At 38.8% G+C, this 15,567-nt stretch overlaps 1 protein-coding gene across 2 annotated transcripts in view; it reads left to right on the top strand.

Moving 5' to 3' along the window:
* Window positions 1-3,922: 3,922 nt before the first annotated feature.
* The window catches only part of LOC133644759 (protein-glutamine gamma-glutamyltransferase K-like), a 73,726-nt gene continuing 62,081 nt past the window's right edge, over window positions 3,923-15,567 (top strand). For both annotated transcript variants that reach the window (XR_009824822.1, XM_062039483.1), the window contains exon 1: window positions 3,923-4,023. The gene's annotated coding sequence lies outside the window, so the exon portion shown is untranslated. The remainder of the gene's footprint in view (window positions 4,024-15,567) is intronic.

Below are 15,567 nucleotides of genomic sequence, written 5' to 3'. Positions count from 1 at the left end.
ACTATTAGTGGACCAGCAGCACGCACAATCGTGTGCTTACGGACTGTATCCCTTGCAGACTGTATTGATATATATTGATATATAATGTAGGAACCAGAATATTAATAACAGAAGGAAACAACCCTTTTGTGTGAATGAGTGTAAATGGGGGAGGGAGGTTTTTTGGATTGGTGCACTAATTGTAAGTGTATCTTGTGTTTTTTATGTGGATTTATTTTTAAAAAAAACGATACCGATAATAAAAAAAAACTATACAGATAATTTCCGATATTACATTTTAACGCATTTATCGGCACATCTCTACAATCAACCTATCCCCAGTTGCATGTTTTTGGATTGACCTGCTTTAAACAGGAGAAGCTCCTCTCTACACCTGCAGATGTAGCTCCAATCGTCGCCACTAATGACAATGGTTTGTACACCTGTGTGCATTATAAATGTACACTACCGTTCAAAAGTTTGGGGTCACCCAAACAATTTTGTGGAATAGCCTTCATTTCTAAGAACCAGAATAGACTGTCGAGTTTCAGATGAAAGTTATCTTTTTCTGGCGATTTTGAGCGTTTAATTGACCTCACAAATGTGATGCTCCAGAAACTCAATCTGCTCAAAGGAAGGTCAGTTTTGTAGCTTCTGTAACGAGCTAAACTGTTTTCAGATGTGTGAACATGATTGCACAAGGGTTTTCTAATCATCAATTAGCCTTCTGAGCCAATGAGCAAACACATTGTACCATTAGAACACTGGAGTGATAGTTGCTGGAAATGTGCCTCTATACACCTATATAGATATTGCACCAAAAACCAGACATTTGCAGCTAGAATAGTCATTTACCACATTAGCAATGTATAGAGTGTATTTCTTTAAAGTTAAGACTAGTTTAAAGTTATCTTCATTGAAAAGTACAGTGCTTTTCCTTCAAAAATAAGGACATTTCAATGTGACCCAAAACTTTTGAACGGTAGTGTATGTTTGTTGTTCAATAAAAAAAAAAAACCTAAAAAAAATTTGAATTATCTGCCATTATGTGTGTCCGCTTTTTTAGTGACTTCCAGCTAGGAGAGGGACTAATTTTGATTGTGACCTCCGAGTGGAGATCCAAGGCAGGTCGGGCTTCTTAAAGGGCCCCATGCACCTAGACACTTGGGCAAATTTACGCCTTTTTTTTTTTTTAGTAATTTCCAGCTAAGAGAGGGCCCGTGAGTGCTTTGAGACGGTGGAGGTGCTCAGCAGCACCCGCTGCTCGGTCGGGACAGAAACTGCAGAGTGAAAGAAGTCTGTCTCCAAACACAAAAAAACACCAGAAATCGAAGCTCTATTTGCCGCTAGTTGTTTTTAACAAAGAAAATGTCGCTGAGAGGATCGGGAAAGTCTCCGATTCAACTCGGAACAACAGAATGAATGTTGAAAAATGCTCCCACAGAAGTTTACCACACAAGATCGCTGATTTTTTTCATTTCGCTGTCAATCAAAAAGGGAATCAGCCTTAGACAGATCATCCGATCATCATGCAGAAGTTGCCCCATAGACCCCCAGATACGCTGAGCGTCCGATGGCCGGGACAAAGCCCAGCATTTATCCAATGACTCGTTTCGTTTTTTTCCCCATTGAACTCTGTGGACGGCCAGCGTCTACACTGTTTAAAGCACCGTGAAGCTGCGGGAAGGAGAGAGAGGAAAGCCGCGTTGTTACCAGTGATAAGAAGCTGATTCTGAACATATTTTGTCAATAACATGTACACCAGCGTTTCTCAAAGTGTGGGGCGCGCCCCACTGGTGGGGAATAGAGACATGACAGGTGGGGCGCGAGGAACGGGAGGAAATTTCACTTTAAATTTTTTTTTTTTTTAATTATATTCTTAGATTTTTTTTCTTACTCTGCTTTCATTTTCTATACACACTGTAAATCACTTTGTGATTCTGTCTGTGAAATCCGCTATATAAATAAATGTAAATTACTTAGTTTTCCTGTAGGCTTTAAATTTCTAGGTAGGAGCGAAAGTTTGACAGACATAGCAACAGTAACTAATGGGGGCGGGGCTAAGCGGAACAAACTTTTGCGCGGATGGGTAGCAGGCTGAGAGTGGAAGTGTCAAGCCTGCAACCCCGATTTGAAAAGCTGTGCAGTGCAAAACAGGCTCATTGCAGCCACTAATGCTGGAGTACTGTAATACTCATGTTCACTTACCCTGTCTTGCCAAATGCATAGCTCCTCTTTTTTTTGTTGCAAAGATTGCAAAGTGGCACTTTTATTTGATTTATTATTGAACTTGATGCAAGTTATTTGATTTATTATTGAACTTGATGCAAGTTATAGCACTTTTATTTGATTTATAATTGAACTTGATGCAAGTTATAACACTTTTTTTTATTTATTATTGAACTTGATGCAAATTATAACACTTGTTTTATTTGTTATTGAATTTGATGTAAGTTATTTTATTTATTATTGAACTTGATGCAAGTTATTTGATTTATTATTGAACTTGATGCAAGTTATAACACTTTTATTTGATTTATTATTGAACTTGATGCAAGTTATAACACTTTTATTTGATTTATTATTGAACTTGATGCAAGTTATAACACTTTTTTAAATTTATTATTGAACTTGATGCAAGTTATAACACTTGTTTTATTTATTATTGAACTTGATGCAAGTTATAACACTTGTTTTATTTATTATTGAACTTGATGCAAGTTATAACACTTTTATTTGATTTATTATTGAACTTGATGCAAGTTATAACACTTTTATTTGATTTATTATTGAACTTGATGCAAGTTATAACACTTTTTTAAATTTATTATTGAACTTGATGCAAGTTATAACACTTTTATTTGATTTATTATTGAACTTGATGCAAGTTATAACACTTTTTTCAATTTATTATTGAACTTGATGCAAGTTATAACACTTGTTTTATTTATTATTGAACTTGATGCAAGTTATTTTATTTATTATTGAACTTGATGCAAGTTATACCACAGCTGCACAGTTATTTTTATTTATTATTGAACTTGATGTTATTTTATGTTATTGAGTTTGAATGTATACAACTTGATGTTCAATAAATTTGAAAATGTTAAGCTTGGCATTAGCGTTCTGTTGGGGCGATGGGGGCAGGTGGGGCTTGAAAACTCCCCCTTGTCCAAAGTGGGGGATGACAAAAAAAGTTTGAGAACCACTGATGTACACACAACACTATATATTTAATCACTTATTTTTGGACATTTTAGGGGAAGCTGAGCTTTCCCTTGCGGTCTTAGAGCAATCGCCACTGGTTGAAATAAATGTGTGTTCGGGTTTGAAAGGAGTGTCGTCTGACTCAAGCTGCTATTTCTTGTTTATTAATGTTATCGACTTTGATTGCAACACAGTTCCTAAAGGCGAGTGAGCAACCGTTTCATCACCAAGCCACGCCCGTGAACAACATTGACCCAGTTTGGCGCCAATGACTTCATCTTCTTAAATGTGAACTTCTTTGAGGACTTTATGGTTTCTTTATGAAATATGTAATGGTGTCCATGGAGAGTGTTTTAACCTCCACAGCCCAAACACTACACTCGCAAGAACCGACTCAACCAGTCTGTGTGGATATCAGAGGACTCAGTCATCTACTGTGTGTTACAGTGCGTTGGAATGTATAGTAGATTCCTCTCTTCTTCATCATTTTCCCTTACAAAGACACTCTGAGGTAAATCATCCAAATCTTCTTCTCGATTTATTCAAATGTTTTTTTACTTTTGCTTTCAAAACTTGCAGTTTTTTCTTAGTACACAATAATAAGGAAACGTGATAATCTGCAATACCTTCACTTTTAAACAGTGTTTCATGGCATTGACATTTGTGAGGGGAAAAATAATGTTTTTTTCTTTTTCAGACGTGTGTGTGTGTGCAGAGAGAAGGCGTGTCCTAAGCGTCTCCCAATGTATTTAAAAGAGGCGTGAACATGCAACTGGTCCAAGAGAGAGAAACCACAAAGTTTCCAGGATCAGACGATTTCTTCCTTCATTGACTTGAGTGAGTGTGAATTTTGTGTCTCTCTCTGTTTCCAAACAGCCTTTGGTAGTTAAGTTTAATTAACTTTGTATTCAAATCTACATTTTAAACACGCGTTCCCTCAGGTTTCATGATCAAAAAATTCAGCCAAAGTGGTGTTTCATAACCACGCTGATAGGATGCAAACAAATGACTTTCACTGATTGCCATATCGTGATACATACGACCAAGCCCGGAATTATTCATACCTTGGGCACATTTCTTTTATTTTTGCACTTTGGTTTTACCAGCAAGTTTTTGTTCTTGATTGGAAATGACACAGGCGCCTCCCAGAAGATAATAGTGGAAAAAAAAACTATTTCTCAGCCTTTATTTACATTTGAACTAAAACTTTTTTTTGTCAGAATGACTAGTACTTTCAGGCTTGATGGTGTATTTTAATTAAGAGTAAATAGCATCTAAATATACATTACATCAACAATATTTTTCTTGAACATTAAATGTTACATCATAGTATATAGAAGTGGTGTCCCAATTGATATTAATATTGATATCGGTCTAATATCTGCAAAAAAATCGAATTTTTATGGGTTTTACTCGTGTTTACTCGTGACAGCCGGTTAACATCTAAATAAGCACATAAGATTGTCTTTTCTTGTGTTTTTGTGAAGTCATTTACCAAAGGTAAACATGGTAGCCTATAGGCTACGTGGAGCTAGCAGCTACACAACAGCTAAGCACACGGTTGCACACAAGCTAGACATTCATAATAAGTGTACCTAATTGAACAATATTGCAGTCTAAAAGTAGGCTTCTGTTAATATAAAAAAGTATCAAATAATTATATTTGCATGTTATTTGTCCAGTAACGAACGTGTCCGCATCATTCAACTTACTGAGCCGTTAACTTAACTTAATGAATTATTGTGGCCATTAAGTGTTGTAAAAAAAAAAAAAAACAGTTACCACTCGACTTCAACTTAAAGACCGCCTAAGTCCATTCCAGACAATCACCAATAAATGGGTTCGTGTTTTTCATACCTACCATTGTTCTCTGGGTAATTTCACTTGATTAAACATGTGTTTAATACTCCACGCTACAAATTAATAACAGTACAGTGCATTCGGAAAATATTCGCTTTCCGCATTTTGTTACGTTACAGCCTTATTCCAAAATGGGATGCATTTTTGTCCTCAAAATTCTACACACAATACCCCAAAATGACAATGTGAAAAGTTTTTTTTTCATTTCTGTTTTGGGAATATGTTTCAACTAAAAAAAATCAATCACATGTACATAGAGTAAGTATTCACAGCCTTTGCTCAATACTTCGTTGATGCACTTTTGGCAGCAATTACAGCCTCAAGTCTTTTTTTTGAATCCGATGCCACAAGCTTGGCACACCTATCTATTGGGCAGTTTCGCCCATTTCTCTTTGAAGAACCTCTCAAGCTCCATCAGGTTGGATGAGGAGCATTGGTTTTCATCAACAAAGTATTGAGCAAAGGATGTGGAAACTTATAAAAGCCTGCTCAGTGGCTTTGGGGTTAGAGTGTCCGCCCTGAGATCGGTAGGTCGTGAGTTCAAACCCCGGCCGAGTCATACCAAAGAATATAAAAATGAGACCCATTACCTCCCTGCTTGGCACTCAGCATCAAGGGTTAGAATTGGGGGTTAAATCACCAAAATGATCACTGCTCCCCTCGCCTCCACCAGGGGGTGGATCCAAGGGCATGGGTCAAATGCAGAGGGTAATTCCACCACACCTGGTATCAGTGGTACTTTAAAACCTCTAAAGGCTTAGTGGCCACATGCGTGGACAGCACCTTTTAGCTCTTATTTTCAAAATTGTGTACACTACTGAATTGGGGTCTTATGGCCGCTTATGTGGACACTTATACTGCCATCTGGTGGTGTCAGAAGAGTATAACATACAATGGAATTTGTGTAAAAATAAGAATTAGCATGTCACTAAACATGAAGTACACGTTTGTGTACTTATGGACTAAGTACATTATATCAAAAGATGATTCTTAGTTTTTCTTCTAATTAGGGTCCAATAAGTCCAAATAGCAAAGAGAAATAAAAAAAAAGCATGTAAATAAACAGCTTGGGCCTTAAGAGGTTTTAACTTTAACTTTTTGCCAGTAAATGAGTGTCTCCATGGTGAAAGCTGGTGTACACGCAACAACCTTAATATGCACCACCTTCGCACCCCCCCCCTGCAACAAGCCCACTAATATTACACACAATTTTATCAAATGATTCCCGGGCGTGACCAACACTGCTGCTCACTGCTCCCCTCACCTCCCAGGGGGTGGAACAAGGGGAGGCAGTGTTTCCCATAAACTGCCAAGATACCTGTGGCGGTGGGGGCGTGGCTATGGGCGTGGTCACCATGACATCATCGAGTAATTTGCATAATTTACTACAATGATATGATTTTCTCTAAAAAGGCTCAACAAATGTTTACTTACTAATTAATAATAACAGTTTTGTTTTAAACATCCATCCATCCATCCATCCATCCATCCATCCAACCATTTTACAATATAATTACAACACTTTATGTACATATTTATATACAGACTTGAACAATAAGTTATTCACTGAAATATATTTATTAATTGTGGTTCTTACAAAAAGTATATCTTATAAAATATAAAAGCTAAAATGTCTCTTAAAGCTCTGCCCCTTTAATTAGTGCATACTAAATAATTTAACTTTAGCCTACTACTACAACAACCATATTATTTACCAGCAACATAAAGTGAAACAGAGGCAGAGGTGTCCTGCCACAGTCAGTAAAAAATAAACAGAAAACAGTAGTGGTCAAATACAAATAAGGTAACAAGAGAAGTATCCTACACTTCTCTTTTGTAAAGTAAATTTGAACAGCCTATATGGGCATCTACATCAACTATATGATTTGCCTGAGAAGCTGGACAGGACAAAAAAATGTTTAATTTGTGGCGGAAGTAATTCTTTCGTGGCGGGCCGCCACAAATAAATGAATGTGTGGGAAACCCTGGGATGGGTCAAATTCAGAGGGTAATTTCACCATAGGTGTGTGTGACTTTAACTTTAACTTATGTACAGCACATTTTTTGAGAATTATTATTATTTATACATTTTGAAAACAAGTAATCATTTAGTCCATTTTGGAATAAGGCTGTAACATAACAAAATGTGGAAAAAGTGAAGCGCTGCGGATACTCCCAAGATGCACTGGTAACAAGCACACCAATTGTAAGAAACTCTGGGCAACTAAAAATATAACGAGCCAAAGTGAATGTTTCTTTGTTAGTCCCAGAGGTCCACCAAGAGCTGCCTGCAGGCAGGCTGGTCATGGGTGAGCCCTAAGGGGTGATTGCTGAATCACCGCCCTCCTGCTGAAGCTTTTTTTTTTTTCGACAAATGACAATCATTCATAGAATTTTTTTCTCGGGCTGACGGTTGGACAGAATGTTGCACACCAGGTGACTTAAAAGTGTGTGACTACGCTAAGGTTTTATTACATACACTACCGTTCAAAAGTTTGGGGTCACATTGAAATGTCCTTATTTTTGAAGGAAAAGCACTGTACTTTTCAATGAAGATAACTTTAAACTAGTCTTAACTTTAAAGAAATACACTCTATACATTGCTAATGTGGGAAATGACTATTCTAGCTGCAAATGTCTGGTTTTTGGTGCAATATCTACATAGGCGTATAGAGGCCCATTTCCAGCAACTATCACTCCAGTGTTCTAATGGTACAATGTGTTTGCTCATTGGCTCAGAAGGCTAATTGAGGATTAGAAAACCCTTGTGCAATCATGTTCACACATCTGAAAACAGTTTAGCTCGTTACAGAAGCTACAAAAGTGACCTTCCTTTGAGCAGATTGAGTTTCTGGAGCATCACATTTGTGGGGTCAATTAAACGCTCAAAATGGCCAGAGAAAGAGAACTTTCATCCGAAACTCAACAGTCTATTCTTGTTCTTGTTCTTGTACTGGACTCCCGCTGATGTGTTGGATCCACTGTGGACTGGACTTTCACAATATTATGTCAGACCCACTCGACATCCATTGCTTTCGGTCTCCCCTAGAGGGGGGGGGGGGGGTTACCCACATATGCGGTCCTCTCCAAGGTTTCTCATAGTCATTCACCGACGTCCCACTGGGGTGAGTTTTTCCTTGCCCGTATGTGGGCTCTGTACCGAGGATGTCGTTGTGGCTTGTACAGCCCTTTGAGACACTTGTGATTTAGGGCTATATAAATAAACATTGATTGATTGATTGTTCTTAGAAATGAAGGCTATTCCACAAAATTGTTTGGGTGACCCCAAACTTTTGAACGGTAGTGTAGTTTCCGTATTCGAGAGTTGTGTCAGTCTTGCGTTTCTCGGGTCAAAAAAAAAAGCCCGCTGGCGGATTTTAATCCAGCCCGTATGGAGCGTCGCTCCACGCAGTGCTTCTTACGATAGCGCGGCGACTGCCAACTTGGATTATATCTCCGCTTTTGTGTGCGAGGACCCGCTCTGCAGTAAACAGTCGACCTCGACTCATCGCCTCGTGGTAGTGAGTGGGTGTGGAGATACGACACAGCCCCCCCCGGTCTTTCATGGTGCCTGTCACGCTCGCTTACTTAGTTAGGATTACGCACAAACTATGCGACTAATTTAGTTTCAACTTTGTGGGAGGTTGGCACAGGCGCCAGCAAAGAAGACTTTCAATTTTTGGTGCAGGGCTCCAGTAATGTATTGCCACTTTTTCCCCGTATTGGGGCCGAGTGGAGCCGTGACCCAGCAGGGCCAGCAGATGGCGATGCAGTGAAAACAGTTTTTACTCCACACTCATTTACTGGCAAAAAGTTAAAGTTAAAGTACCACTGATAGTCACACACACGCCAGGTGTGGTGAAATTATTCTCTGCATTTGACCCATCCCCTTATTCCACCCTCTGGGAGGTGAGGGGAGCAGTGAGCAGCAGCGGTGGCCGCGCCCGGGAATCATTTTTGGTGATTTAACCCCCAATTCCAACCCTTGATGCTGAGTGTCAAGCAGGGAGGTAATGGGTCCCATTTTTATAGTCTTTGGTATGACTCGGCCGGGGTTTGAACTCACGACATACCGATCTCAGGGCGGACACTGGTTTTAAATGTAACGTAGATATTGGGTTTCACTATGTAAAAGCGCTTTGAGTCACTAGAGAAAAGCGCTATATAAATATAATCCACAATTCACAACAAACAGAAATTTTAAAACTAATGTCAACGGATAGATCTGAAGTTGATCTATAGATATTTAAACATTGAAAGTAAAAACAAATGTTAATATATGACTTATTTTTAAACACAGACCTTTTTGGTTTGAATGCAAATCCAAAGCCATTTATCAACAACACCCAGAAACACCGCCGGCTTCGAGTCCACATTTCAAATTGTTTTTGGAAACTGTGGACGTCGTGTCCTCCGGAACAAAGAGGAAAAGAACCATCCGGATTTTTCTTGGCGCAAAATTCAAAAGCCAGCATCTGTGATGGTATGGGGGTGTATTAGTGCCCAAGACATGGGTAACTTACACATCGGTGAAGGCACCATTAATGCTGAAAGGTACATACAGGTTTTGGAGCAACATATGTCGCCATCCCAGCGACGTTATCATGGACGCCCCTGCTTATTTCAGCAAGACAATGTCAAGCCACGTGTTACAAGTTTCTCAGTTCGAACATATATTGTCTTTGCAGTCTATTCAATTGAATATGAGTTGAAAAGGATTTACAAATTACACAACGTGCCAACTTCACTGGTTTTGGGTTTTGTTCTTTGTGCAGCCAACAAGACTTCATGTGCTACCACAGAAGATGTGATTCTTGGCACATAGCTCTTCATCATGGTTGTTGTTTTTTGTACCAGTGCATTGTTAAAGTGCACGGAGCCATTCAGCGGCATGACACACTCGAGCTGCAAGGAGGTGTTTTCTCCGCCGTCTGTCCGTCTGTCTGTCTTCAACCCACTCTTTGTCTTGCTGCCATTTTCATATGAATGCCGTGTGAGCCCATTGTCACCGGGGCTTTTTGTTCCGAGCCTCGCTTGCTTGTGACTTCGCAGCGCTGCTTGAAACGTGCCCGCAACGTTACAACATTAAATACATCCATCATTTTAAAGATATGGATGAAACCCCACTGGAATCGTCAGCTATAGTTTTGTTAGTCTGCTCAGAAAGGGGACGCTAAAGAAGTGCTAATTTGATCACATTTGTAGGATGAATCAGATCACGCGTTGACTCCCTCGAGGCTTTGTTCCACCGTTCAGTCAACGTCGCCGTCAGTTATCTTTTCAACCCAATTACAAAATTGCACTTCCTGCTTTTCATCACAAAGGATCTCAAGCAGGTGCAAGTGTGCGCATCCTTAAAGAATTTAGTGCTCCCAACACGGAATGTTACATATGTGTAATTTAGTAGTGATATTATTTGGCACTTAATTGCTTTTTTTTTAAATTAAATTGAATGCAATTCAGTGGAAGAAGCAAGTAATAGGGAGAGTCATTTTTTAACGGCCCCACGGCACATTCTAAAAATACGATGAAAAAAAAACAAAAAAGCATAAAAAGTGGTATAAAAGAGCAAACCGGTAACAAGAAAATGTTGCATTATTTACTCTAATAAAACAAAGCTGCCATGCAGGCTGTTTCTTTCTTTAAAAAATAATAATGAATCAAAATCAATGTCATTATGAATTATTGACCTATTCAAGTCTCCATTTACTTCACATTAAATATTCCACTTTGAGATATTGGGGGGGGGGAAATGTTGCATATTTTTTGGTTGCCATTTAAAAAACAAAGTTTTTTTAAAGAAGGGCCTAAAACGAACAAACAAAAAACATAAACAACAATAGAACTTATAATTGACGGATAGATCTGAAGTTGATCTTGAGACTATTGTGGTGAAAGTTAAAAAAAATTTTGGATTTATTTTTTTAAACTTTACTGAGCAGTACCCTTTTGAAACCCCAATCATTTTAGTGGGACTTTTTTTTTTTAAGTGTCATTGCTCAAAAAAATAATGAATTAAAATCAATGTTGTTATGAGTTATTGACCTTTTTAAGACTCCAATTATTATATCATCTCAAATATTCCACTTTAAAATTTTATTGGGGGAAAATATTGCATATTTTGTGTTTTTTTCCATAAAAAAACACGATTTTTCTTTGACAAAAATGGCATACAACTTACATCTTTAAAAGCGTTTTATTGACAGATAAACCTAATGTTGATCTAGAGATTTAAACCTTGAATAATAATAATGATACTAATACTAAATAATGACACATTTGTAATATTTTTTTTGACCAAAACCTTTTGGGGTCTCGGGATCAAGTCTGAGTGGAGGCCTAAATGTATCTTTTTTATACATATATTGTATTGGTTTTTAAAATAAAAAATATCAAAATGGCCCCCGCTTGAAATGTGACAGTAAATGTATCCTTAGTCAGGCCTTGAATTTGTACTTTTTAAGGTCAAGGCAAGTGCTGCCTTAAAGGAGGGCTCATATTTTTAGGGCACCAAGGCAAGTTAGAAGGGCACCAAGGAAAACATTATTTTCTTTCGAGGCAGGGGCTCCAAAGCATGCATGCATGTGTGTGTATGTATGTGTATATATATATATATATATATATATATATATATATATATATATATATATATATATATATATATATATATATATATATATATATATATATATATATATATATATATATATTGTAGATTCCTAATGAAGCCTTAGCTTGACGCTCCCGTTTACTTGTCACTTAATTATTCAAAAACGTAAAACAATAACGATGTGGGAACAAATGAATGGCAAAATAAAGAGAGTTTGTTACAGTAAAAAAGAGTTAGAAAAAGTAAGAGTAAGGTCAAAAAATCTGTGTGGCTCAATTCCCCCGCACCTGACTGCCATTACCCATAATACCTTGTGTCCAAAAACCAACCTACCACACAGATCCTTCCGCCATATATGCAATCAAACAGTTACGTCATCAAATTATTTAGACAAATGTAATTATTAGATTTGTCTAAATAATTTGTATCATTCCAAATATATATATATATATATATATATATATATATATATATATATATATATATATATATATATATATATATATATATATATATATATATATATATATATATACAGTATATATATATTAGAGATGTCCGATAATATCGGCAGATAAATGCTTTAAAATGTAATATCGGAAATGATCAGTATCGGTTTCAAAAAGTAAAATTAATGACTTTTTAAAACGCAGCTGTACGGAGTGGTACACGGACGTAGGTAGAAGTACAGAGCAGTTGCGTCTCCCAGTCAGCAGCCCCTCCCCTCTCCCCTCTCCCACACACAACACAGGCGTTGCAGCACGACTCCGTGATTGTGCGCTGCCGAACATGCTCCTCTGCTCGTAAAACCAGCAATGTCACGACGTGACGACGACGGGGGAGCTGGGGGACCGGTACGTTTGTCAAGTCAAGTCAAGTCAACTTTTTTTATATAGCACGTTTACGACAACTTTTAAATTGAACCAAAGTGCTTTACAGGTTAAAAAAAGCATAGAGCAAATGACCAAAACAAAACAAAAATTAAACAAAGAATGTAAACAATGAATGAGCTGAACAAGGTAGTGCAAAAACAATACGGTAGAAGGGGTCGAATAAAAAGTAAAAATTTGCTAAATAAAAATAATAATAATAAAAGTGCAACATATTGAAAAATAAAACTAAAGTGAAGGGGTGGGTACTAGAAATGGTGGCCTAGTGGGCGGACTCAGCTCAGGTCAAAGGCCAGCGAGAAGAGATAGGTCTTAAGAAGGGTTTTGAAGACCCCCAGGCTCTGGGCTGACCTAATGTGGAGGGGAAGGCTGTTCCAGAGCTTAGGCAACGGAAAAGGCTCTTTCCCCTCTGGTCTTTACCATTTGGTCAGCTGACCTTAGTGCTCTAGACGAGGTATGATGATGCAGGAGATCGGTCAGAGGCGGTATAGTACCGAATATGATTCATTAGTATCACGGTACTATACTAATACCGGTATACCGTACAACCCTACTACGGACACACACATTTAAAAAACATTTTTTTACACACACACGGATCATAATACGGACACACAATTTAAAGGCCTACTGAAATGATTTTTTTTTATTTAAACGGGGATAGCAGATCCATTCTATGTGTCATACTTGATCATTTCGCAATATTGCCATATTTTTGCTGAAAGGATTTAGTAGAGAACATCGACGATAAAGTTCGCAACTTTTGGTCGCTGATTAAAAAAAGCCTTGCCTGTACCGGAAGTAGCGTGACGTCGCAGGTTGAAAGGCTCCTCACATTTCCCCATTGTTTACACCAGCAGCGAGATCGATTCGGACTGAGAAAGCGACGATTACCCCATTAATTTGAGCGAGGATGAAAGATTCGTGGATGAGGAACGTGAGAGTGAAGGACTAGAGTGCAGTGCAGGACGTATCTTTTTTCGCTCTGACCGTAACTTAGGTACAAGGGCTCATTGGATTCCACACTTTCTCCTTTTTCTATTGTGGATCACGGATTTGTATTTTAAACCACCTCGGATACTATATCCTCTTGAAAATGAGAGTCGAGAACGCGAAATGGACATTCACAGTCACTTTTATCTCCACGACAATACATATGTGAAGCACTTTAGCTACGGAGCTAACGTGATAGCATCGGGCTTAAATGCAGATAGAAACAAAATAAATAAACCCCTGACTGGAAGGATAGACAGAAAATCAACAATACTATTAAACCATGGACCTGTAACTACACGGTTAATGCTTTCCAGCCTGGCGAAGCTTAACAATGCTGTTGCGAACGACGCCATTGAAGCTAAATTAGCTACGGGACCTCACCATACTTGCCAACCTTGAGACCTCCAATATCGGGGGGTGGGGGTGGGGGGCTTGGTCGGGGGGGGGCGGGGGCGTGGTTATTTACAGCTAGAATTCACCAACTCGAGTATATATATATATATATATATATATATATATATATATAGTGGGGCAAAAAAGTATTTAGTCAGCCACCCATTGATTGTCAATACTTGACTTTCAGTGAATTCTAGCTATATATATATATATATATATTTATTTTATTTACATAAAAGAAATACTTGAATTTCAGTGTTCCGGTGGCTATCCATTAGATGGCAGTATTGTCCTGTTTAACTTCTCCGTTCATGATGAGTATATCATTTCGGCCACCGTGTTCAATGGAGAAGTCTGTTTTACATATTTACAGGCAACATACACCTTCCCCTTCGAACTGTCCTGGATGAACTGAAATTCTTGTTTCCATTCGTTTTGGAACTTGCAAGCGTATTTCTTCATCTTGCTCGTCGACGGCGTCGCCATGTCTGTAATTTCCTCGTTCGTCTCCTTGTTGTGTGCGCAGTTGTGCACTCTACTCTCTAAAAGCCCTAGATGTTATGACGTCATTGGGCAGGCAAGCTGTTTATATTGTGGGAAAGCGGACGTGAGAACAGGCTGTCCCCACTCAGTCTCAGGTCCGCATTGAGCTGGAGGGGGCGTGGCCTCCAGCTCCGGCTGAATACTGGGAGTTTGTCGGGAGAAAATCTCTGCCGGGAGGTTGTCGGGAGAGGCGCTGAATACCGGGATTCTCCCTCTAAAAACGGGAAAGTATGGACCTCACAGAGCTATGCTAAAAACATTAGCTATCCACCTACGCCAGCCAGCCCTCATCTGCTCATCAACACCCGTGCTCACCTGCGTTCCAGCGATCGACGGCGCGACGAAGGACTTCACCCGATCATTGATGCGGTCGGCGGCTAGCGTCGGATAGCGCGTCTGCTATCCAAGTCAAAGTCTTCCTGGTTGTGTTGCTGCAGCCAGCCGCTAATACACCGATCCCACCTACAGTTTTCTTCTTTGCAGTCTCTATTGTTCATTAAACAATTTGCAAAAGAGTCACCAACACAGATGTCCAGAATACTGTGGAATTTTGGGATGAAAACAGAGCTTTTTGTATTGTGATACGTTTCAACCATTGACGTCACACGCATACGTCATCCTACATAGACGTTTCCAACCGGAAGTGTCGCGGGAAATTTAAAATTGCACTTTATAAGTTAACCCGGCCGTATTGGCATGTGTTGCAATGTTAAAATTTCATCATTGATATATAAAGTATCAGACTGCGTGGTCGGTAGTAGTGGCTTTCAGTAGGCCTTTAAAACACACACACAAGCGGATCTGATGACACACACACACAGATTGAGTTACAGACACAAATGAATAGAGAGAAATGTCAACTGAATTACAGACGCACATATTGTGATAAACGTCGACAAACAATTTTGCTACAATAATCCTTTCATATTTTTTCCCGAGCACCATGTCATCATCAATAGTGTCACATGTCTTTCCACATGAATCAGGAAGGACGTAACCGATTCAATATTGTCACCAAATACTTCCAGGGGGTTGACGGAGACAAAAGCATGGCTTTAATTACTCTAATGCTGCCATGAAAGGAGC

This window comes from Entelurus aequoreus, linkage group LG27, assembly GCF_033978785.1.
Source record: "Entelurus aequoreus isolate RoL-2023_Sb linkage group LG27, RoL_Eaeq_v1.1, whole genome shotgun sequence".
NCBI lineage: Eukaryota > Metazoa > Chordata > Actinopteri > Syngnathiformes > Syngnathidae > Entelurus > Entelurus aequoreus.
This window is presented reverse-complemented; position numbering and strand designations above follow the sequence as displayed.